The sequence below is a fragment of the Cebidichthys violaceus genome, unplaced genomic scaffold (genome assembly GCF_023349555.1).
Source record: "Cebidichthys violaceus isolate CVI_PGR_0920_01 unplaced genomic scaffold, fCebVio1.0.p SCAF_15, whole genome shotgun sequence".
Taxonomy (NCBI): domain Eukaryota; kingdom Metazoa; phylum Chordata; class Actinopteri; order Perciformes; family Stichaeidae; genus Cebidichthys; species Cebidichthys violaceus.
In genome coordinates this window covers 9068195-9094141 of record NW_027176318.1, presented here as the reverse complement: position 1 = coordinate 9094141, position 25947 = coordinate 9068195, and the positions used below count along the sequence as shown (strand labels likewise).

The following is a 25947-nucleotide window of genomic DNA, read 5'->3' as shown; positions in this document are numbered from 1 at the left end:
AACATTGCAGAGGGGAAATAAAGTTGCAGTTTTTTTTTTTTATTTTAAAGAGGAATTAAATGATGATTCTTCTATAGCCATATTTTCAGTACAATCCCTTTCAATACAATTTATGTTCAGGCTCCCTTGTTGTCTCGCACAATGTAAACATATTGCAATTTACAAACAAAACACACAAATGGGTATCAGTGAATGAGAACCTGCAATCAACAGAAAATCTTTCAAGCTCATTTCCTGTTCTTTCAGCCACATATTCCAGATCCAAACAGTGGCGTGTTAACAAAATAACACCCCCACAGTATTTAGTAAACAACCCCTGCCCACTAATCACCCACAATGGGTTACTTAATAGGAGGTCCCCTATTTCCTTCTTCTCTCTCTCTCTCCCCCCTTCTCCCTCTTCCTTCCTAATAGCTCTATCAGTGAGGCTGGATCAATTAGCCCTCTGTGTCTTTCACCGTTTTCAATCTCCTCTCTGAGAGAAGAGGAAGAGGGCTCGGCTGGCTAGACACATCTATGCGGCAGGCATCAGGCCTTGGGCAAACAATGTCACCGTCAACCGCCGACCACTCCTGCTTGTACACACTGCTGCTATACACATGCTCGGAGCTCCACATGCCAGGCGGAGAGACCCTGATCGCTTCCCTGCGTAGAGCAAATACACAGTGCAAACAAGCCCCAAATCAGCCTGCTCATTATCTGTTAATTGGATAAATAAGGTTATTGTGCGAGTGAATGGTTGCAGCAGGCGATCACACACACTGTCATGTTTGTCTGCACGGAGCGGAGGCCGCTCTGCAAGCAGTCTGGCCTCACTATACTAACCTCTCTATTTCCTCTCTTTCATCTACAGACGCACACCTTTTTTTTTTTTTTTTAAATGCAGGCGTTTGAAAATGACAGGAATTAGAAGGTGAAAAAGGAAAGAGGAGGGAAAAAAAGCACAATTTGAGAGAGATGAAATGCCCCTTCACACACACACAATAATTCCCTGACTTGTGATGTAAGCCTGTGATCACACGCAGAACATTAAACCAGAACATCCTTCAATTAGAGAGGCTAGTGATTACAGCGGGTGAGTCATCTTCACTACATGCGAAACACTGGCGAGCGGAGAGGAGCAGCGCCGCCGGGAGTCGAGGCCTGTTGTCTCGGTCAGACGCCGAGAGCCTCTCAGGTCTCCTCGCAGCATTCCTGGCCTCAGCAGATGGCATTAGATGTCAACTGCTTTAACTGTGTTGGTTTTTGTTTGTTCTGCCAGTCAAAAAGGGGACTCCTGCAGGGACCAGCGTGTTTCCCTAGCCTGATCAAAAATGTGAACTGGGCCGAGCAGAAGAAGATATTTCAAAAGGGGAGTTTGGATACATTTGGAACTAGTATATTACTCTCTCATGCTAACAAAATAGACTGTATTTGCTATTTAAAAAGGTAATTTTTATAATTCATGGAGACATTTTTTTAAGGTAATTATGTTTAGGATTACATCTTTGTACAAATATTTATAATTACACACAAATTGGACAGTTCAATTTCTAAAATTTTTGGACTAAAACTTTTTGTATCATGAAAACAGAATGTACAGTGAGATTTTAAGCAATTATTATAATGCACTGTTATATACCATGGATTGTTATTTAAATTGCATCGTATTACATTTTTAAATTGACTTCTTCTTCAGGATGAGAGTTGCATTTACTTTCACTTCAATTCAAATTAAGAATCCATCAAGAGCACATTTGTTTGAACTATTTATCTATTTTTGTCAATAAATTACAGCTGACCTGTGACGATTAAAGCCTTCCTCTCTGCTTGATATTATTACCATCATTACCATAATTTTTTGAATAGCTCAACAGTATTACAATTCTTAGAATATTAAAGGTGTAGTAGGTGCTTTTTCAAACTACAACAATTAATGACAAGATAAGTGCAGACATTAAATGGTTACTCCTGCTGCTCTGTTGATGTGAACACTTTGATTGACATTTATATCTTAAATTAAATGCTGATGCAAATGTGCAAAATGAAGGAGATAATTCCATATACACACACACACACACACACACACACACACACACACACACACACACACAAACACACACGCACGCACGCACTGAAATACCCCCAAAATTTTAAAAAGAATAGACAAGACAGTTAGTAAACAAACATCACATACAAATTAAAGCCATACTCACTACAATTTTGGTTGAATCCCGGTGTGTTTATCCCTTCTTATAGCTTCTTTAAGAAAAAAAAATCTTCTACAGAGAGATCGTTCAGTCCAGAAGAACAGACAGCAAACTTTCTGAGACAGAGTGTCGGTAGAATCTGTAGCACAATAAATGTAAACTACAAGACTACTTTTTTCTTTTTCATTTTAGGTGTTGGAACCCATGGAGCCCCGCGCCGTATCTCAGGAGACCCGGTCCTAGTGAGAAAGAGAATTGTCCGATTACTGCTTCAGGCAGTGACTAGTGAGTGTCTGAGGAAGAGGGAAAAAAAGAGAGAGAGAGAGAGAGAGAGAGAGAGAGCGAGGGAGAGGGAGGGAGGGAGCGAGGGAGGGAGGTAGGCAGTGAATGAGGGAGGGAGAGGGAGGGAGGCTGCTGCCGTTTTGAAAAAGCAGAAAAGTTGCTCGGTGCTCTCTCACAGGAAGACTTTGGCTCTGGAGGCATGGGGGAGCTGAGCCTCACACCAGCTCCCCATATGTCATTCACTCACAGCTTTAAGCAATACGGCCCTCTCCAGATCCTATCAGTTCAGACTAAGACAATGAAAAGGCAGACCTCTCTGCCGGCCTGCCCACTGGAACACCATGGCTCACACACCCCAAGGGCCCACGCTCCCACCCCCCTACTTTCTCTCTTGTTTTTGTTATGCTCTTTTTTTTTTTTTTTCACCACAAACCACATTTCTTTTGCCCCTCTCCTGTGAGTCTTATGGGTCGCTGCAGGATTTCTCTTTGTCATAGAGGGACTTCTGAGGGTAAACAAGGACTTAGCGTCATTAGCTTAGGTGATGGGAAGCCGGAGGTTTAACAGCGGCCCGAGCGGCTCGGCTCTGTCCGTCTCCATGGCAGTCTAGTGGAAGTCCTCCGTCAACACGTGCACACCACGTCTGTGTGCAAGGTAATGACTGCCTTCTGTCTGCTCCAGGTTATTATTTCAACTGTGCGAAGCCGCTATGGTACACAAGGCCATGCTGCTACTGATGAGCTCAAACTGGTGATTTATTCAAGCTGGTGATGAGGCTCGCACAGCTTTTTGCTTCAATATGACTTTTTTTCCCCTAGAATGTCAGTTCTGCGTAATGAACGGCAGAGAGGTCAACGGACCATTTAAATGTTGTTTAACTTCCACGTAATAAAACTGTGGGGCGAAATACCGACTGTAATACTGAAAAATGATTACCAAGAAAGAGGAAACCATACATGTACTGTGGCAAAGAGGTGGTGACAGAAGAAGAACACCCACGGCTAGAAGAATAGTATACTGTATGCGCTGCCTGTACGTTACCTGCTAGTCAGTGGCTGATAATAAGAAATAAAGAAGGGTGGTGTGTTGCTAAAAGAGCAAATTCGAGTTCACAACCCGTACTGAAAGCAGGTCAACACACAACCTCTGTAGCAGTCGTCAACAAGGAGCTGACAGAAATAGATTCAAGCTGCGCCGCTCCTGATTTAAATACACTGCAGCGACGGTGTGGACGAGCTCAAAATGCAAGCGCCACTTCCTTCTCCAAACCGACTGCCCGCAGGTAAACACACGGGCTCACGTTTCAATATCGAAGCAGTGAAATATATTGCAGTGCCGAACAGGTTCTTGATAACTCGATTGACTAATAGATGCTTGGGGACTCTCAAGTAACTATTTCTAATAGCGGAGGGGTACACATGCCAATTGAGTTATGGCATTTACTCTGTCACTCTCTATTTCAATAAGCAGCTGTACAAAATTAGTTTGAGATGTGATTTTGCAAGTGAGTTATTTTCAAATTGCACGGTATAATTATCCAGAGTTGTTTATGCCTCAACGAGCGAACTCACATTTTCCTCGTCCTCGCCTGCATGCAGCGCTGTATGGTGCGTTTTGAATCAAGGCTCCAATCAACCATAGCAGTTTTACTGGTGATGTTTGGTGATTGCCATGTTCCACAGTATTCAATGAAAGGCTGGTAAATGCAAAACAATCCCATAAAAATGTAGGTTTAACTTTTTGTCAAGATGTTGAGGTCGAAAATGATGCCTTTGAACGCGTCATTAAGCTTTTTTGCAGTAAAAAGAATACAATATTACATTTGAAGAGGCACTAAGATGTATTCAACATGTAAAAACCTCGTTAGATGCACACATTAGAACACTATAATGATATTTTCTGCCACTATACAAACACATATATATATAGCCTAATGGAGCCGTTCTCCATCTGCCAAATGGAAGCTTAACAAAAGATGCACTGATAGTGTTCGACTGACATCGGCTCTAAAACATCACTTGCCAAAAACTATATCAAGTGAGAAATTTGAGACGTGGGCTAAGATTAAATGTGAAGCCGTTCTTTATTGAGGATTATCTTGATGGGACTCAATGGTCCTCATGTGGGGCTGCAGGGATGCCTGCCTGCAATTTAGAGTGAAGAGAGATCTGCACTGTCCTCCACTGCCAACAGGTTATCCACTCAGCTTCTCACACACATGAAAATAGACTCGCTTCCAAACGGCCGATTCTGTTTTTAAGATAACGAATGGGTGGTTAATGTGCATCTAACTGGAATCAGACTGCTTTGGAAAGTTTTAGACGCTAAACTGCTGGGAGTTTTTCCCCCGTTGGTCCACAAAGGGGAACATCTCGGAGTTTGCTTATCTTGACAAAGAATACATAAACAGAGTGAAAGGTGCAGGAGCGGTGTGACAAGGGATCAAATGGTACAGATGAAACAAAATGCTAACACCCTGGTGACACAGTTGCAATATTTTCATATATGCGTATGCAGCAAATTTGTTTTGGGTAGAACTACTACAGTGTTGATACAATGTCACACATTGAGGGGGATCAAGTTCCCTTTTTTTGACATAGGTCTCAGCAGAGCGTTACACTCCAAACCTTCCCCCAAAGAGGGAAATCTGAACTTGGGATAACTTTGGATAAAATAACAGTTTTTATATATTTACACAGGCATTACTAGGTGAAGTGTTCACCTATTAACTAAGGAGAAAATACAAAAAAAGCCTGTTACCTACACAAACCTCCCGTCCTACAGCCTTGCCCCTGACACAAGTGGGACATTAAGTTTGCTGGATGGCAATTTGTCAAAGAGCTCTGTAAGTGCTAGGTACTGGATATTCCCGAGTTATTCAATGTGCATAGTTTCCTGTTGAAAATAACCGAGCTGCACAGAGTGACATATCCTCGGTAAAGCAAAGCAGCACTGATGACCAAGAGGAAACTCAAGATCATTTCCAATACTGTTCCATTCCTCCTCTGTTCCCCCTGCTTGTGTTTTCCTGTGAAACTCTGTCACACTAACTTAAAAGCAAACTCGCGTTGCAACAACAACAGCCATAGCAATCAAAGCAAAAAACAAAAAGCAACCAACATAATCATTTTGAGGCCCAAAAAACATGTTACCTTGAGTTTAAGATGTCTTTCTACATGCAGTATTCAAGTACAAACAATACAACATTAACCCATCTATCTGCCAGGCTTTCATTAAACTCAAAAGCAAAACTTTGATGATGACAAGTTGCCGCCACAAAAAAGGTTTTGACAGTGCAGACAGATAATTTTGAAGTCCCTCAAGGTAAATTAGTAGCGAGTCAAGTGCTTTCAAGTGGTGAATGAAAGTTTCGAGTGAAGCCAGGATTCCTTATAAACAAACATCAGGTCGGCCCGCCTCGCCGAGGAGCAGCGATAAAAGTAAACACAGCATACCTCAACATGAAAATACAGTGGAGCTTTCCTCCACTAAAAAGCCAGGAACAAATGAAATGGTTAACCTCAGTGGACGTCAAAAACTTAAATTAAAAGAGTGACCTTGTTGTTGTAGCTATTTGGTGCATGGAAGAAGAAAAAAAAAAAAGAGAACATTCTCAAAACTAAGAAAAAAAAGATCTGTTTGTATGAAATGTAGGAAGCACACTTAAGCACAGAAGTTCAAAATGTACACAAGTGATTTCTTGTGCTATTATTGTGTTAAGAAACCCAGTGCATGCTGAGTAGTATTTGATTAAAGAACACTCAGAGGACACATTTATCCAAGCATATGTCATGAGAGACTGTACTTTATGACCGGAGAGGCACACCTGGAGAAAGTCTATGAGGACCCCGAAAATCCTCAGACAGACACTTTATTGCTCTCCAATGGCCCCAAACAAGCCAAACAAGCACACTTTAGAGACCTATTACTCAGAATGAGACATCACTATGGCTGGAAGTATCACCGCGGGCATTATACTTAAAATATATAGCCTGTTAAAAGAGAATAATACGAGTAAATTCAGCTCAATGAGTCGCATAAACAAGGTTTGGTCAATATATGTTCAGATGTATGTCTTCCATATATTCTGATTTTAGTTATTAATAAGAGATTTAGGGAAGGCAAAATACGCACTTCCGTGGGGGCAGACATCTTTGTATGAAAGAAAGGTCTCTCCTCAGTCAGACTTCAACACAAACTATACACGTAGTACAACAGTGAAGAATCACATCACATGCTAAGCTGTCACTGGCGGTGGAGTTGTATCCAAAACTCTCTCATCCAAATCTTGGAGGCAAAAAGTAAATGCACACAGTTGCAGAATATCCTCACTTGTATACAACTGAGCTTTGTGAGGCAATTAAAAAAAAGAAGAGAATTCATTAAACAGACCAGATTTGAGCTATACAATATTATCAGAATGCTGATTTACACTAGAGATGATTATCAATATAACATATTATGGACATTCTACAACTTCATTTGACTTGCCTTTATTTAAAAATATCCACAGAGCAATAATCGAAATATCTGTGATCAAATACTACCGAATACACATTTTGAGATTTACTTCAGTGTAGTTTTGGGTTTGGTTCATTCTTTTTATGTTAAGCTGCTTTTGTCAGCCTCATTAGTGTGTAACCAAATTGGATATTGAATAGCTTCTCTTCAAAGTGAATTTTGAAATGATACAAAAAAATTTTGCAGACAGGTTCATTGGATAGATCATAATACAGTATATATTTGTCTGCTCTTTCTCCTCAAAGCTGCCCTGCAATTTGACAATTTGCAAATAAACAGAAAACATTTAGATTTATCAGTTACTGTTGATTCCTGTAAATTGAAACTAGCCATCTTCTGCCTCCTTTCCCTCATTTCATAGCTGAAAACGTGCGGCTTACTGTGATTGCAAGTACAACTGCTGAAGAACCAAGTTGAGCAGATATCAGTGATTGTTATCGGTGGTATGAAGGATGGAGGGTGTGACTTTCCGGTAGTAATCTAGTATTCTGGTTTAAAGACAGAGCCTCGTCAGCAACGGCACTAAATCTAAGTCAGCTGCACCCTAAAATACCAATATGTTTGGTAATAAATTTTCAGCACCCCTCTAATGGCAGCATTTGTCGGGGCTGCCCCAACTGTCCGGGGCGGCTTCTGACTTGCGCAACCCAGGCGGCCAGAAATGTGGCACTCCCCGTCTTCTCCACAGCTGTCTGCCCAGTTGGGCCCAGGTCATCAGCAGGCTGGTAGTGGGTCTGGCCCGTTGAGGAAGGAGGGACCAGTCATCACTGGGAACTTATGATCTCCCCACCACCAACTCCCAACGGGTTAGAGTACAAATGCAGAGGTTATAGACTTAACTTCTGCCTTGCGACACCACCCCCTCAGGCTGACTCCCTGTTCCTGTACCCCCCCCCCCCCCCCAACCCCCAACCCCCTGAGTCACTCACCAAACCCCCACTAGTCCCGCCACAGTGACATTTGTGAAGCCAGGAGTCCACATAACAAAAACACATTAGGCAAATGTCTGGGGTCAAACGTCTGTTTGAATTGGCCAGATGAAAGCCACTTAGATTGGGTCTGTGCCATTCTGCTCAGAGACTAAATACAGTTACAAAAGAGGCCGTGCTGTGCGAGCCAGCGGTTTGTCTCACTGACAGAATATGCTTCCACATTCAAGTTCTGATACCGTCCGTGCCAAAGGACGGACAAAAGAGCTCGCACAAGGCTATTTAAGCCTGGGGTATTACCAATCAGCTATCTATCCCTACATAAATAAAAAAACAAATACTACACACCGGAAAAATAACTTATATTTAACCTACATCCGCATTTGTTCACTAAGAGGCAAGTGCGAGCTAACACAGCAGGGTTTATTTGCAGCGATGAATGGGCATTCCCATTGGACACCGGTTTTCAGTAATTTTAAACTCCTGGACAGACTTAACAGCTGGGCTTATCCGTCTCTCCGGCCTCCTTTCTGCATGCGCACCGAAGCTCAGATTAACTAGGCACCAAATGTCACTCATTTTATAGAACGGCAGGAAACATGCTGAGCTGCACAACTTTTTCACAGCCTTGAGGACAGTGTGAACTATTAGCAGCTTGCCGAACCAGTAGGTGCCTCCAATCATATCAGAGGGACTTGCAGCATGACAAGAAGTTCCAAAATAACCGATGGGCTAATCACAGTTTAAGACTATGCGAGGAGAGTGCTGACGTATATGCTAATACCTAACCCCAAAGTACCTCTCGGTGACTTCTGTGCATGTGTCTGGTACTTGTCGCTGCAGTCATCGTGAGTAACGGAGACAGCCTTTCATTTTTTGTTTTCACTAGAGCACTACTGCTGCACTATCGGTATCCAATGAGCAGGAAGAGCTGTCCAAGTTACTTTACAAGTTAGAAAAAACAAAGACTGCATCGTCCGAGTGAGGAAGCCACTAACAGTGGGTTATAAACCGGTGGGAAATAACAAATACAACGGTAATTTGTGGAAAGTAAACATCAATTCTCTCCGTCCAATCCGGTCTAATTGTAATGCCAGTCCACTTTCTTGAGAGCAAAGACTTCGCAGCTTCCCGATGCAGTTCATTTGGACAAACATATCATTGTGAAAGACATCAGTAGAACCGACTGGACCAAATGATATGCCAACTTTCCATGTTTGTTTCCTCCTGATGTGTTTGGAACAGCAGTGGCCCTGCTAAAAGGTGACTTCCTCCACGAGGAAATGGAATTTGCAATGCACTCCTGACAGCACACTCTCCCTTTGTACTGAAAGTATGTTCTATCTCATCTCGCTAGAACTGCTTAAGCCATTTGAGGGAGAACAGTCGAATAGTTTACAGTTTTCTACAGCAGTAACCCACATATTGGTACAATATTGCTCTGTTTCAACGGAAGACATAGTGCTATAGAAAACACAACAGTTGTTAGTGACCGACTAATTCATGGTGCTACTGAACAATTTAAGTAACATGTGCTTTTTGCTGCAGTAAAAAAAAAGAGATTATCAGCAACAAAAGCAAAATATAAGAGACAAAAAACATACACCGACAAGTCAGTTTATAACTTTGTTGTTTGTGGCGTTTCCTGTAAATTAGTCCGCCGCTAGAAGTTTTTCCTGTAAATGTTTCATCTTCTTTTATCGGAATATTTGTTGCAAAGCAGCATTACTGAAGGTGCAATTCAAGGAGGAAGTAACAAACGGACTTAGGTCGGTGAATAACCACAACAGTGGCGTTAAGAGTGCTGGAAATGTATTGACAGCTCAGATTTACGTGCATTTAAAAGCTTTAAAGACAGGCATGATTGATTGTTAGTTAAGTTAATGTATCTACTCCATAAACTAAATAGATTCCTATTGATATCCCACCTCTTTTAAAAGTCCATCTCATTCCATCTATTGTCTAGCCTCTTTAAGACTTCTCTGTGGACACAAACGTTTCTTACTGTTTCTACATTTTGTTATCAAGAAGTCATAATATTTCATTTTTACGTATACTTTTAATCCGGCAACAACTGCAGGTTTTGAACTGAGAAACTAGAGCTAATGATATTACAATATACTTTAGGTGAACTTGCCTCCGATTTTGAAATCGGAGGCAAGTTTGCTGCAGCTGCCAAATGCCTTAAGGGAGCTCTTTTCCTGAACTCTGTTCTTGACACCTTTGATAATTAATACGACTTTTCAACCCCGTGAATCAGAGATAAATTATCTCTTCAATATGGAGGGTTTCCTGATTAACCTTTCGCTAAAGACGCACACGGTGAGGGAAGACGTGATGAACTGCCAAGGACCCCTGATGATGAGCATGTGAATCATCAATACCAGCAGCTCCGTACGGCTTTGCGGAACACAAGAACTGAACCACAACAAAGAAATTCCGGTCATCCGGGGCATTGCCTCCGACTCCAAAATAAACATTACATTTTGTTACTAGGATCCGCTTCTTGAGGCGGAAAAAGCAGATGGTGGGAAAAGCAGGAGAGAAGAGTGTGAAGCCGTCTTCCACTTGACTTTGTGACTCAACTCCTGAAGCCCCAGGTGTTTTTTTTTTGTTCTCAAAACATCCAGACAAATCTGTAGCAGACTTTCAGTCCGTCAAAAACACACAAGGTGTTCTCTCTTCTAGAGGAATGAATACAATTGTTGGTACTGCTTTCTGTGCCTACTCGTACCAGCTAGATAGACCTATAAATAGCTCAGCAGCCTGCCATGGAAACAAACAACCGCCGAGCCTCGGATCAGTTACAGGAGTAGCAACTTTTTTATAGGTCACGAAAACTTCCAGTTGCCTTGGAAACAATGTGGAAGAATAGTGCACTTTTTGGACACAGAACAGGTAATACTGGTCGGGGCAATTAGAGGGCCCATTCTGTTGAATAGGAGTTATCTGGGAGCTGACTCGGGGTAATTGAGGGGTTTGCTCATTCACCGGCCACCGACTGTTCTGCTCATGCTGCACCTGGGCCGAGGCACCTTGAACAGATCACAATGGAAAGAAATGCCTGTTTGTTTTCTGTTAGCCAGTGGGAAGTATCTGGTGGAAATCTGCCAACGGACGGGACTGGTGGTTTAACAGAAAGCAACTATCTGATTATTGATTTATTTTGACATTGATAATATTGTTAATTCTGTAGCCAAGAGGAAAGAATTTGTCCAGAACTGCATGTTATATAACAGCAATTTATGTTCATCTCTTGCTCTGTGGCAGCTTTGTATTATTTGTGCGCATCAAAAGCTTTAATATTTAGTGTTTTTGTCTTTATATTGTTTCTCTTCAGCCTCTTTGGAGGTCCTTTGTTTCTGCATTAGTTGCGGATACCAGACTATAACATCCAACACATCTGGATCAAACTCTTTCTGTACCTGTTACTAAAATCCCATAGGCCAACCTACATTCACAGCCGTGACTCTCGGAGCAGCTTGGCCCATCCATTGCATGATGACTATGCAATTTACAAAATTACAAGCTAGCTGAAACCCTGCCCTAAAGAAGCCCCAGACTCTGCCTGCATTATTAATCAACTATTGATGAAGGCCTGATAAATGCACTCGGCTCACCATCCCAATGACATTCTTGACTCCTGCCCTGGGCCACTTCTCTGCCAGCCTATATATTTCTGTCAGTTGATACAAACGTTTGGAAGATGTGAAATGTGTTCATTTAAATCACAAAGGGTAATTGTTTCCAACAACATATCAGCTTACATATCTCAACCGTACAACTATCTCTTTTGCCCGAGAACTCAAATAAGCACATTTCCATGCCAGCTAATTACAGTTTCACACTGTGTGACATTCGACAATCTTCCCCTATTCTGTTGGCCAGCCACCAAAGTCTTCTAATGTGCTCACACAAGGGGAATCAACATGCCAACCTGATGGAGGTATACAAATATCTGCAGAGAATTACAGGCAGCATTTTGATTACTTCTCTGCCTTTAGGTATTAATATCAAATGCATCAGGCTTCAAGAAACTGGAGAGAACATTGTTTTAAGAATGCCAAAGCTGGGACAGGCTCTTGGACAAGTCTTCTATGAAAGCATGAATGAATGTATGCAAGCACATCAGGGAACGCACAATACCCGAATGGTTTGTGGCGACGCTAATTTCGCAGAAATAATGCACGTTATCTAATGACAGTCGAGCACTCCAGCAGCCCTTCAGGCTGACCTCTGGGCCTGGTCGTCCATATCTCCACCACATCACCTCTAGCAGCTGCAGAGCACTTAATAAATTGCACCTTTAACAAAAGGGAAAAGGTGATGAATTGAAAAAAATGTTTAGCTCTTTCGTGCATTATTAATGCAGCCTATCCCTCAAAATCGGCCGGCGATAAATAATTAAAATTAATCTCATTATGGGAGTTTTCATTATGGGATAATTTAATTAAATGAAAGCCCAAGGACCTCAGAGGGCCTGGAGCCACTAGGGCCCCATGCCCTGCTCCTCTAATGGGTCGAGGACAGGAGAGTGCACTGGTAATGCACAGGAGCCCATACATTATTTAATGGATCCCACTAAGTAAGGACAGATCAATGATAACTTGTCATCTCATCAATATGTTGAAAGCATTCCAGAGCCCACTGCGGGACAAATCCCAAAACTGGAATAGAAAAATATCTGCACACACACATGAAAGAAAGCACATTTACTGTACGCCGAGCAATGTCACGGACCGTCATTCGAGGATGCAGCTATGAATATTCTTTTGTTTGCGCGTATTGAAATGCAACACCAACTAGAGGACGCCTGTGCATTTTACTGATGGGAAAGCGGCGGTGGGCCGGAGGTTTGAAGGATGAAGGGAAAAAGAGTATGACTTCTTTTTTGTCTGTTGCCAAAATTCCAGTTCAGGTCAAACATGCATCTGCAAACGGTGAAGGGTACAAGGTGTACATTTGATACCAAACAATAAAGGATGTCGGCGTCAAATGGGAGCCATTAAATACTTCTTGAATGAGAGGAGGGGCCGAAAGAGGAAGAGGGTATCTGGGTCTGTCTTGTCTCCAGGAGCACTTAAGCACTCTAATTATCACACAGCAGCGAAGATGCACACATCTAGCTCACATTGAGACGCCTTCAGCTGCTTTCCCACCACACCGGGGTCAAGTTCTTGGCTATTCACAATGCAATAATATATAAAATGTACATAATAGATACTCTGCTATTAACTTAACAAACTCTCAAGAGCTGCGTTATGTTTAGCCCTCTCTCCAATATGCCACATTATGTGTTATTACTCAGACTCTGCCGTTATTGCCAGACTCCTACAAATTAAATGAATGCCATTATTACGCTTTAAAAACATTGTGGGAAGCGTGCGATAATGAAGAACATATGTGACAGACTCACATTAGAATGCACAAAATCTCTCATTATGTATATGCACGTCAAGCCCTCATTTCAAAGAGGAAATCTTTAACATAAACATTAGCATTTTGTGAAAACAACTGAGTAATTAGTTTAGGGCATAATAAGCTGGGGGGTAGGCACACAATGTAAGAAAGCATTCTGGCTTTAAAATGAATAAAAATTGATTGTGTCCCAATAAAAAACGAATTGGCGGAGTGTTAACTGGATTCCACATAAACGTCTGTAGCAGTCCCTGGCCGCTTTATTGTGTGCTAATGCAATAGAGAACACTTAGCAATAAATGCTCCTCTCTGATGAGCTCACAGAGGCTTTCCAAGATGGCCTGATGAAATTGTAAAAATTAGATTTGAGCTAGCTGCTAATGACTCCTAAAACAAAGGAAAATCTCTAAATAGAATTAGCCTGCCCTCTTCTTCTCTAAATACATCATATGTAAATTACTGTCATTCGGAGAAATATGCTTGCCTGGAAGGTAAAGCCTTCATTAGAGATCTCAGTGGGTTTGGGACTCAAACAAGAACTCCTCCAGGACATTTAAAAAGTTTGAGTACTGAGAGAACGGTAAAGGTATTGTTCATTCATGGCAGCAGATCAGCGATATGACTTAGAAATCTATTTTTTATTATTTTTTTTCAAACCAGATGGATTTTGTTCTGAAGCCGAGGGCATAGATGCTATGAGACACAAATATGGAGTGTGCAAAAAATGTTGTCATTGTCATCCATATTTTTGTGTTTAATTTAATATCCATTTATGCTCAATATTTTCAGCCAAGTCAATGTGCAATTTCTGAAAAACAGCATTCTCACATATACTATCCTCAGTGGATCAGTTCATAAAGGCAGCAGCACAGACAAATATGTAGTGTCTAAGTGAGAGGTATCCAATAAAGATAATTAAATGAATTAAAGTCTGATACATAATGGCAGTCACATTAACCATTAAGTGGATACATTTTAATTTTAAACTTTAAAAAAATAGGTCTTTTGTTTTCTGTGTTTTAATAGCTAACCTAATTGCATTTCATTTGTAAAATTATTTTCTTAATCATAATAAACTTAATTTGTGTAGATACAATTTTACAATTCATACATTCTAAATAGTCTGAAATACAGAATATTGGCATTAAACAATACAGTTCGGTAGATGGAGACAAACATGTTCTAACTCTGTCATTCAGATTGCTCGGAGATAAACACTACAACTTTGTCAACTTAAGGTTCACCAGTGTTTGCACAATTCTTACCACCCATTATTTGCCCCTCTAGAGAAGCCTCCACTTAACCACTCAATGACGATTCACGCTACCCTCTACTGTTTGTATAGGTCAAGAAAAACAGACATGTATGACAACTTTGCAGGAATTACGCACCAATTAAACAGGATAAGTGGTGTTTGCAGGAGCTGCTCAACTGTTTCCTAATGCAAACAGAGAGCCTGCCAGTTGCTTAGCTTCAGGACATAGCCCTTGTGTGTTCCTACCAGGTAGGTAATTCACTTATCTGAACCATTGTTCTCTGTTCATCCCTTCTGAATCACACGGCTTTGCCATGAGATTTGCCCAGCTTTAGGTAAAACCTCCACCAAATATAAACACAGACCTCACACGGTTTCCCAAAGATAAAACCATGCAGAATGTTTAGTGACCCTAAATGTCAATAACAGTAGAAATAGCTTTAATAAAATGCATTGTCCACACCATACAGCACCACATGACTGCATGGTAAACTATTCTAATCTAATGGACTGTCAACAATATTTCATATTTATACAATTGAGAGGAAAAGCAGAATATTGGATTCATTATGCAGCCAGAATGTTTGCTGGACACATGTCTGCATGGCAGCAATTGAGACTGTGTCTGCGCGGTGGTGAAGTCTGAGTGTTTTCTGAGGGTCTGACAGGAGGATCACACATGGAGCAACAGCCAGACTGCAGCTGTGGGGTATTTCCACTGTCCATAAGCACCTACCTATTAATGGGCTTAAAGTAACTCATAATAACTCAAATGTGACAAACTGTTACTGCACATTTAGTAACTCTTGCATGCAATTATTTCTTCTCAAACTAATTGCAAGCAGACAGTCTACATTGTATTCCCCCTTTCCTTAACTGTATACAGTATAAGAGCAAACAAATCAGGTGTGGGTGAAGGCAGAAAACAAGTAACGGTAAATTCTATATTTGTAATGTCCCAAGCTAACTCCAAACTAAGCTATGTCCATTTATGATATGTACTGCGGGTTCCACATTTGATGTATCTTGCATAGTTATTCGGCCCTGATGTTCTTGAAAGAGTGAAGCAGCGGATTATTGTAATTGAAAGTCCATACTGCGACAGAAATAACTGTTCTCACACAGGGGCTAGACCCACTGGTGCCTTTTGCTGTCTGTTGGCGAGAACTAAATATATTTTCTGCATTCTGTATGGCATTCCACTCGAACGCATACGCGCCAGTAGTTAACAGTGTATAAGAATAAATAGCTTTCTCAGCCAAGCCTTGAGACATGTCAAAGATGGGTGCATATGTATGTGATTGGTTTGCTTGTCGAACAGTTTACTTATATATATATATATATATATATATATATATATATATATATATATATATATATATATATATATATATATATATATATATATATATATATATAAAGTACAGGAGCTGAAGTAAAGAAGTATTCATGTCAGTATCTTAATTTTGGCTTTCTATTTTTATCAGATTACATTAGTAAGAAGTCAGATGAACTCGTGCTTATACATATTGACAGAGTAATAACACTTCTGGCAGAGCAGCAGGGCCTAATTTCTAAGGATCTTAACAGTGAGCCAGAATTATGTCACTCTGACCACCTGTTCCTCTGAAAAAAAAAAAAAAGTCACTGGCCTTAAGTAGTTCCGGCACGCATCCAAAATGTGAACTTCTGAACCGGAGTGCTTACTTTCTCATTTGTGTAGAAGCAGGAGGCGGCGGCGTGTAGCAACAGCCACTCTAATTTCGTGGCGGTAGAGGAAGGGTTTACATAAGGGATGTGCTGTTCTGTGCCTGTCACTCAACCTGCCTCTGATTGGCAAACACAGGATTGAGGCTGAAGCTGTCAGCTTAAGGCTAATGAGAGATTAAACATCAGTAGCAGAAATGCTAAATATTGCAGTCCAGTAGTCCAGCAAGGAGTTCACACTTGCATCCGTAGAAATAACCAGGAGAATGTTTCCTTATTGGGTGAATGGAAATAGCACTCATAATTAGAAGCTTATTCAAAAATGTTCTTTCTAGTCTTTTTACAAAGCAGCTGTAAAAATAAAAAAAAAATAAAAAAACAGGAATGAAACGTTCTTACCAATGCTCACTTACACAATCTATCAAAATAAACTAATCCTTTCTCTGTCAAGGGAAAAAAACAAAATGTTCTGCTGCTTACGCCGTCTGTCTTCAAGACTAAGTTGCATTGCAGGTGTAGCACAAGTATACAGTACACAGTATTTCTTTTGGACTGGAGCTCTAAAATAGCTTTGCAAGCATCGGTGGACCTCACACAGCTGTGGTTTGGTGCTGCTTACATCACTGGAGTTTATGCCAATTAGCCTTTCTCTTTATTTGCAGGGCGTTTGTCATGAATGAATGACGCACATAAAAATAGATGGAATTTGCCTTCGCAGCCAATTAGCAGTTTGCTTACTCTGACTGACAATAAAAGAGTAAAAATAGCAATAAATGTTTAAAGGGACAGTGTGTAGGTTCTGGAGGCATCTAGCAGTGTGGTTGCAGATCGCAACCAATTGAAAATCCCTCCGCTCAAGTCTCCCTTTCCAAGACTTCGGTAACCCGAGCGGCCAAGTGCGAAACCGTGGAAGCGTTGTTCGCCACGCTCAGAGGCAGTCCTTACCGTAATAACACTACTTTATAAACATCAGAAGTCGGATGGCGTTACCACGGTTCTGCACTGTACGGGTCACGTTCCTGCAATTTCACATGAGCATCTGAGAACTACGGTGGCCTTTCAGGTCAAGTACAAATGTGAAAAGCATGGCTGTGCAACACAGTGGACTCTGTGAAGAGAACCCACTCCTAAACCAACAGAAATGTAATCATTTTTAGTTTTAGGTGATTTTACAATCATGAAAACATAGTAGTATATTGCATTTCTGCAATGCGATACCCCGAAATGCTACACACTGATCCTTCAAAAGAAATATGAATAATAAGGGACTGTCAATTTATTAAATGTCATGACTTCTTTGCAATGAAAACGATTTCCATTTTTTCCCAGATAAAAATACTTTAAATTTGGTTTATGACCACAAACAATTAGGAGGCTGAGTCTCCACAGGAAGAAACTGCATCGACTGCTCAGGACTCGTGTTAAAACCAAAGAGGCTTCCCGAGGAAACCGGCCCAGCAGCGGTCCATCGTGGGGAGCAGGGCACCCACCGTACTGCGGTGGCCTTGATGGAATCCGCTCACACTAAGGCCTATGTGCTGACAGTGGGGATAATGGTGGATAGAGCTATTCCAGGGGTCCTGCCACTCAGTCCAGTCGATGACCTGCACGAGAGGCTGATAAGCCGCAGACACAGAGCGCCAGTGTCCACACAGTGAACACTACAGCGAAACCTGAAGCAATGTTTCAATCTGGGAGCAGCACAGGCAGAGACAGGCAGGCAGGCAGAAGAGGGCACTGTTTGTCCTCACTGTTACACATGCTACAATACAATGATAAAAGTATTTTGAAATATATGGCAAATAATACTTTCTAAAAGTATTATTTGCCGTGTGTAAAATATTATATAAAACCAGGATAATCTAGCATGTGGACTTTTGTAACAATGTCGGTCATCATACTCTAATTACAATGAATATTGACTCATTTCATTTTAGGATTATAGACAAATCTCTCTAAAATGTTAAATACTACATTAGGTCCATTCAAGGATCATAATACACCTACTGTATGAACGCATGAATGTGTGTGTGTGAAGGCTGGAGCTGTGTGTAGAGAAGAAGCCATATGCCTCGCTCCATTCGCTCCATGTGTTAAGGTGTCTATCATGTGTGAAACAAGCTTTTTTTTTTTTTCTTCTCTTCAGCCGTGCCTTTTTGACTCTGATGACATAATGCAGGAGAGGGGTGGGTGCTGGGGGAAACGTTCCCCACTCTTACTTTAATACACCTTTTTAAAAAAACAGCAGCCTTTTCACACCAAGTTCAGCAGGAAGAAGTAGTAAAAAACGGAATGAGCAAGACCTACAGTATTTCATAATTAATAGGTAGCAGTGAGAGGAGAGCAGCCCAAGCTGACGTAAAAAGATCAACAACGTATAAGAGTGATCATTCATTCTCCAGAAAATTACGGATGAAAAACCCGGAGCCGTATGTTATTCCTTTCGCAGTAACAAAAATCATAACAAATTTGAAATACGCGTCAAGCTTTTTATAATCTTTGATTGCTTTGCTGTATTTGGAAGTCCTACAGAGCTGCTTCTCTGCTTGGCTATACGATCTAATTTGTTACTGAGGTGGTCCCAAGCTCATACCAGGTCACCCACCTGCAAGCAGTACTGTAAATTACTTGGTGGGCCTAATTGCCCATGTCCGCTGTATTACTATAAACCACTAGTGCTGTGCTAACTCTATTGTCAGGTACTTAATCAAGGCCACCAGATTTATTTCCCTGCACCAACTCTGGGGACAACCACAAGCAGGGGCCTGAGTAATTGGATCTTTTTTTTTTTTGCATCTAAAATTAACCACCTATTCTTAGTGAGAGCTGGAGGTTTGGAAATGATAACAATAATGATATCAACCAATACCATATGAGGCCTTGCCTTTCATACCGGGAGTTGCATAATGCGTAATAGACCCAGATGTTGCTCGGACTGACCTTACCTGGGGGGGTATGGTGCCATTATGCCAATCAAACGCTGTAGCACTTGATCAGTCACAGGCCTTAAGCAGACTGGAGGAACTCAATTATTCAGTCTCTTACCTCACACATACGCTGCAGTAGCAACAGGCGTTAAGGTTAGCACAATCCCTCCCGCATGGACCTAACACAGGAAGTGACAATGGAGAGAAATTAATAACCACAAGTTAAACTGTGACACATTTTTTACATTTGACAAACTACTTCTACAAACTACTAAAAAAGACATGGAGATTGATGACAAATCAATTCTGTGAAAAGAGATTTTGGCATAGGAGGTAAGAAAAGACAAGGAAAAGGCACTAAAATAAGATCAAATAAGCTTTTAAAGGTTAGATGGACTTTGTTAAGCAACAAATGTTATACTTTTACAGCGTGGATGAGCCGTAGAGCTGCAACGATTAGTCAACTAATCGATTAGTCGATCGACAGAAAAATAAACGATTGATTAATCTTAAAATACATTTTTCATGCAAAAATGTCAGAAATGAACATTTTCAGCCTCTCAAATGTGGAGATTACCTGCTTTTCTCTGTTTTGTATCATATTAAAGTGACTATCTTTGAGTTTTGGACAGACAAAATAAGACATTTAAAGACATCACATGGAACTTTGAGGAACTGGGATGGACATTTTCAGTATTTTCTTACATTTTATAGACCAAACGATTAATCGAGAAAAGGAATAGCAGATTAACTGATTCTAAAAATATCCCTAATGAGCAGTTTCAAAAGAATACACTAAACATGCACTAATTCCATTTTTAATATGTTTTCTATTCAACTTCCTTCATTAAGAGACTGTATATAGTACTTTGTAATAGAACTCCTTTTTGCCAGTGCAGCAGGCGAAGCAGTGCAGAGTGAGAGAAGAGTGAGCACAGAGCATGCAGAGGGAATGTGGTCTGTGTAAGGATGTCAGAAGCATAATGGCCAGCTGAGTCATAGGTTATAAAAAGCTGTCATTAGGGATTTCTGTCCTCAGCAGCTCATCACACAGGACCTGTGAATTATTTATTACGCTGGAAACTCAAGTGCCCCGTTACTCAAGACCGCCTGGTTTTCTGCACTTCCCTTTCCTCAGGCTGGTTTAATAAAAGAATAGCATTTAGTCTTATAAGAATCAATTTTATTAATGCGACTACTGTGGTAATTCTTTTATATTGGATATAACAAATTATACACCAACAGTGCAACTAATGAGGGCTTTTATACAATGAAAGTGTACAATCAGAGTGTTTGTATTATTAGGAGTGGCCTTGTATTTACTTTGCCCGCAGTCCAAATGACCACCTAATTAGCACTCAGAGTGCATTAATGAAGAACATTTTTATTATATTGCTGATTTTTTTTTTTTTTTCTTTTTTTAAATACAGGCCAAAGAGCCAAGCCTAATAGCAACAATTTGGAAACTCTTATAAATACATTTCGGCGTGCATGATGTCGTGACAACATCATAGATCACATATTATATCCTAAATTAAAGAACCCCTAAATCAGCCTCACTTCATCCCCCCCCACCCCCCCTCAGTTTTTGATAGCAAAGTCAATGCAAATCAGCTCAGGCATTTTTCCTCACTTTGTTTTGTTCTCAGTGTATGAAAATGGTTAAAAAATCCCATGGGTCAGTGAAAATGATCCCTCCACTCCAGTCGCCTGCTCTAAGTCAGCCAAAACATTCCAGACATCAAAAGGCAGCTTTGCCTACCAAGGGCCATTTCAGTGTCCCAACCTCCATGGCCCAGGAGGACTTGGTTATTTGGATAAATTAATTTCTGGAGTCTGCCTGAGTTGCAAAAACAACCTCCTGCCTGACAGCAAATTAGTCTAACTGAAAAACGAAGAAAATGCATAAGGTTAAAGAAAACACATGCTTTTTTTGTTTTTTTCTTCCACAAAAAAAAATTGATTTTCTGTTTACGGACTGCCCTGCTGTGTTTATGTCTTTATATATATTTAGAAAGTTTAATAAAAGCATCAAAAATATTGTTGAATACATCTGTAAACCTATCTGCTGGCAGGTGAAGAGTTTCAAAAGGCTGTAAAATACACACATGCTGTGTACAGTACACAGCTGACAGGCGGTGTGCTATAAAACAGGCTGATGTAAAAGTTTAACAACTGTCAGTGGTATTGAAAAAAAAGATATAACATTGAAATCTCTTGAAGACATTCATAAAAGAGAAAAAATAATACAAATCCTGTGAGCACAGACTGTGAAAATGGGGGGGAGGAAAATGGTTACGGAGGGAAAATTATGCAAACAGATGAAGACAATCCAGAATTAATGGTCCGCAACATTTTCAGGCACTCAAAGAGCTGTCCAAGGACACCATAGGGGAGACTGCATGGCCCCAGTAATTGGAGGAGCATGTAACTTCAAAAGTGAGGAGAACAGACTGAAGAACTCTCCTCTGAAGTCGAGTCTTAAAGAAAACGTGAAGCACATGTACAGTGTTTAGGGAATCTGGTACATGTGTGAATAAAACTTGTTCTGCTCATTGCTGCAGACATGATACATCACAGCACTCCCGCTGTGCTACCACACTTCTTTTTTTTTTTTTTTTTAAACGGAACGAATTTCTGAACTCGAATCAGTGGGTCACAGCTGCTCCATCTCAGGTCGGTGACTGAAAACACAAAATACAGCAAAAGAGAAATCAAGATAGTCCACGGTGTCAATAAAGATGTCCATATAATATATCATTTCAGAGGATGTGAGATCACCCCGAGAAATTTACAAGATTTTAAAATATATTGACCATAAGTCAAGACTTTCAAATGTGAGGATTCTTTGTCTTATGTGATCATAAACTGAATATCTGTGTTGCTAAAGCACAAAAATACACAATCTGGCTTGTATATCAGGAACAGCAGTCTGATTACCAACACCAAGAGTCAGTAAACCTGACACTTAAGTATAATAGTAGAGATTACATTAAAATGCATCCATCCATTGAGACTACAGCACCACATGGTTTGTGCTACCATGGACCTCTAGTCGGAAGGGAGCCAATAATCAGCAGCAGCAATCATCATAACATTTAACCAGGTGCATAAATATGGCAGCTTCTTGAATTGAGCATTTAGGCACTGAAGGACTGTACTGATATTTGACAACTTGGTTCTGCGAGACAAAAGGAAAACATCCAATCAGGGAACCACCATCTTTACACAGTGGATGCTTACTCGGTGCCTTTTGCACTGGCAGAAGGCCTGCGTCTGCAACCCGGACTGTAATCATGACGGCATAACTTTGACATAACCTACACTTCTGTCTTGATGATGTGCTCCGGCTATATATCATTAAAATGAGTCCAAGTCGAGAGGAAAATGAAGACAAACTGTATCATTTTGGAATGGGAAAAGCAGAGGGGGAACACAATCTTTCCAAGGTCCTTTTGGTCTGAGGGAAGAACACCATGCATGCTTGAGTCAATCCAACATACACTAAGGAGAAAATGTCCATTTTTAACCTGCGATCCATCACTGTCAAAGTGTGGTGCACAGTAAAAAGGAAATAATTAGACAGAAAAATGACTGCAGCCCGGGGCAGAATAAATGAGAGTAGAGACGAGGTGCAACTGCTGTTAACTTAAGGCAAATGATATTTTGATAAATGTCCTGCATGCAACGTGAACTACCTGCATCGGCCTATTTCTGGCAGTGAAAGCATGTTAGTCTTATGCTATTGAGGGACAATGTCAGACAACCCATGTTACAAACGACCGCACAATGCAAGTGCACTCATTGGTCTACTGTGCGGTAAACAAAAGGCTTGTTTTGATGGAACAGCGACTGAATTATGCAGTATAAAACTTTAAAAACAGTGTTGATTACTTTTTGAGACTCAACTATTGGAAGACAGAATACACAGACGTAAATTACCCTCAGGAAGAGTAAACACTTGTTTACAATGTTTTACAAACCTAACTACAATTAAAATATGTATAAATATATAACTAACTTAAATAAATAAACAGTTAAGTTGTTTGTCCTGTGAAAGCATTAAGTTACCAAGCTTTAATTTATCACCGCGGAGTGATACCTCTGCCACAGCTATCACTAGAGCTATGATTCATATCGCTATGCTTTCTCACTGTGACTACTGCTGCTGTCCCCGCCCATATTGGGAATGTAGCACGCTGTCAATTCACCGCAAGAGACAAACCAATTTGGCAACAATTGTTCCGTCAACTGAGCGGGAACGACTGACAGAAAAGTAACAGAAAAGTAGTCCTACCTTACTGTATCACCGCGGTCACCGCATGCAACAAGTCTCTCCGTCCACAACCATGAAGTTTACCCGTCAGCGACTGTTTCTTTCCCCGCTTGAAAATGAGTCCGTGACATGCACAGCCGTGACGAGGAGGGGGGGAGCTCCGCATAAATGTCCCCGTATAAATATGTTATCAATGTCCGACATAAAAGCTAAATCGTTTACAATTGCAGGGGAGTCGGAAGGTTACAGTGAATTGATAAGATAGATCCGCTCCCATGCGTCGGAGCGCGCGGTGCACACTGGTATCAAATGTAACGGGCACGAGGAAAACCTTGTACACACTGTTGCCTGTCACAGCTCACTTTTTCCTCTATCAGGTTGATTGTACCTGTCAACAACATGTATTTTGGTAATATTGTTTAACTCAACCAATATGGTTAGTTTAGACAAAGCTTTCTTATTGAGTATTTACTCTAAATATACCAGATGTTAAATGCTTCAATTTAATGGTAAGTCTAGACCCTAGTGGTTGTGAAATAGGTCATACTTATCTTTGCTTTTTTTATTTTTATAAATACGGTACTCTTTCAGGCATCTAAACATATTAACATTTAACAAACTGCAAGTGGAATATTGAATCGTTGATTGACATGCAAACAGTGATGAGGGGTCACAAGGAGGTATTGCTTTATATTAAGATGTCAGGCAAAAAAAACAACATGTTGGGATTAGAATAAGGATTTCTGGTACAACTTCCTCTACTTCTTGCATACGGTAGAGAAAAAAAAGTCTAAAGAGGTCAAAGCTCTTGCAACACTTGGTGGTATAAAAAACAATATGATTTTTATTCTATAATTGTTGACCTCTTTGCATTGACTATTACACAATTACAGATCACGTTGGAGCACACAACCGGATATAAATCATCTGTAAAATCAGTTAATGTGTGAAAATAGCAGTTTATATATACAGCCATTGAATGAATGTAACATCCATGCTTGCACAAATAGCCTCCATATAGTAAAGCAATTGTCATTCTACTCCTTTGATAATATCAACTCATTGGACAGCATGATTGGATGGACAGTCTTTAACAGCCTTCAGCAATACATCACAGGACAATTCTGATGATTTGTTGCATCAATTGACTGCTCACGTAATCTCATTTGGGTTGGAAAATGCACTCATCCAAAGGTTCCAGTCCAGGCCTTCATTTCAACACAGCAGCCCACACACCTTACGATAAAGGGGTTCGAGTGGATGGAAAGCGCCACATATCCTTGAGAGCATTTTTTAATTTCTTGGTGCTCCATCTGGTGAAATGATAAAGTGCAGCCATAATGGAGTGCAACAAGATTAAATTAATCAGGTTTGTCCATTACACCGCCGCAGGCTCCTCACGGATGATTGCAATTTTCTCTGTCAGGCCCATTATTGTAAGATCTGCTTAGTGGCTTGATGCAATTAAAATGGACTTAATGTAAATTTAACAATACAAATAACACTTCTGTCTGTGTATGTTGAAAAGGGGTGCGGCTGGAGGGTCCTGAAGTGCAACGGTAAACACCCACTGTAACCATTTTTAACTTCAAACAAACCAGGGTGCTATTTGATTAGTCCGGAGTTGTGATCAATAACTATGTTTCATGTTTTCATGTTCTCCGTGATGTCAAAGGATCCGGTTGCACAGACCACCCTTGTCTGGACATCGGCAGTGAGGAACACAACACCTTCCACAAGCGTATCATGATGCCCATAGATCATTTGAACCTGCAGAGAGGAGGGGAGTTTAATGGAGTCGTTCTGATGAAAGCGCATAAAGTGCACGCCTTTACTCCTGTGTATGAACCTCATGGTTCAGTACAGTAGGTGAGGCCGGCTTGAGAGAATTTGTATTAATTTTTCCCAGAGCGTGATCTAATATCTTCCTGATTGGTTGCTTCCTCCGGCTGGATCAGGTCACTGCCATGGGACAAAGCCTACAGGATGTGTGCTTAACAGGAGGAGATCTCTGCCTAGCGCCACAAAGCTCCTACCGCCACTTAAACACGGGAACGGCGGAACTGTCACGCCAAAAATGTCACATGCTTTTTATTCTCAGCACCTCTATATTTTTTTGATTCATGCCATACAATAAAACATAACAATGCACCGATGCTTTTAGATACTCCTTTTTGAGGACCAGATTTTTGGTGGTACCTCTAGATCTATCTGGATCCTCTGAGCCACATCTGTTTTAAGTGCTTTCACTGGAGTTGAGGCAGCTGAGCTTAAGGTTATTGTGGCTAAATGAAGAATTACCATAACCAATCAGACAATGCACTTTATTACATTATATGCTGCATTTCATTCTGGGGTTCAGGTGTTTTGTATTAGTCTCCTATCACATTACACGCATAGAGGAATAACCCACACCTGGAGAAAAAGCACATATTTTCTTTGA

General features: G+C 40.7%; 1 protein-coding gene across 2 annotated transcripts in view; it reads right to left on the bottom strand.

Annotated features, from left to right (window-relative positions):
• The window catches only part of eya1 (EYA transcriptional coactivator and phosphatase 1), a 59007-nt gene extending 35399 nt beyond the window's left edge, over window positions 1-23608 (bottom strand). The window contains exons 1-2 of one of the 2 annotated variants that reach the window (XM_068709857.1): window positions 23526-23608; window positions 19347-19407 (exon numbers count right to left, since the gene is read on the bottom strand). The gene's annotated coding sequence lies outside the window, so the exon portion shown is untranslated. Of the gene's footprint in view, window positions 1-2195; window positions 2420-19346; window positions 19408-23525 lie in introns of those variants that run through there. The other variant, XM_068709858.1, reaches the window with a different exon arrangement.
• Window positions 23609-25947: the final 2339 nt, after the last annotated feature.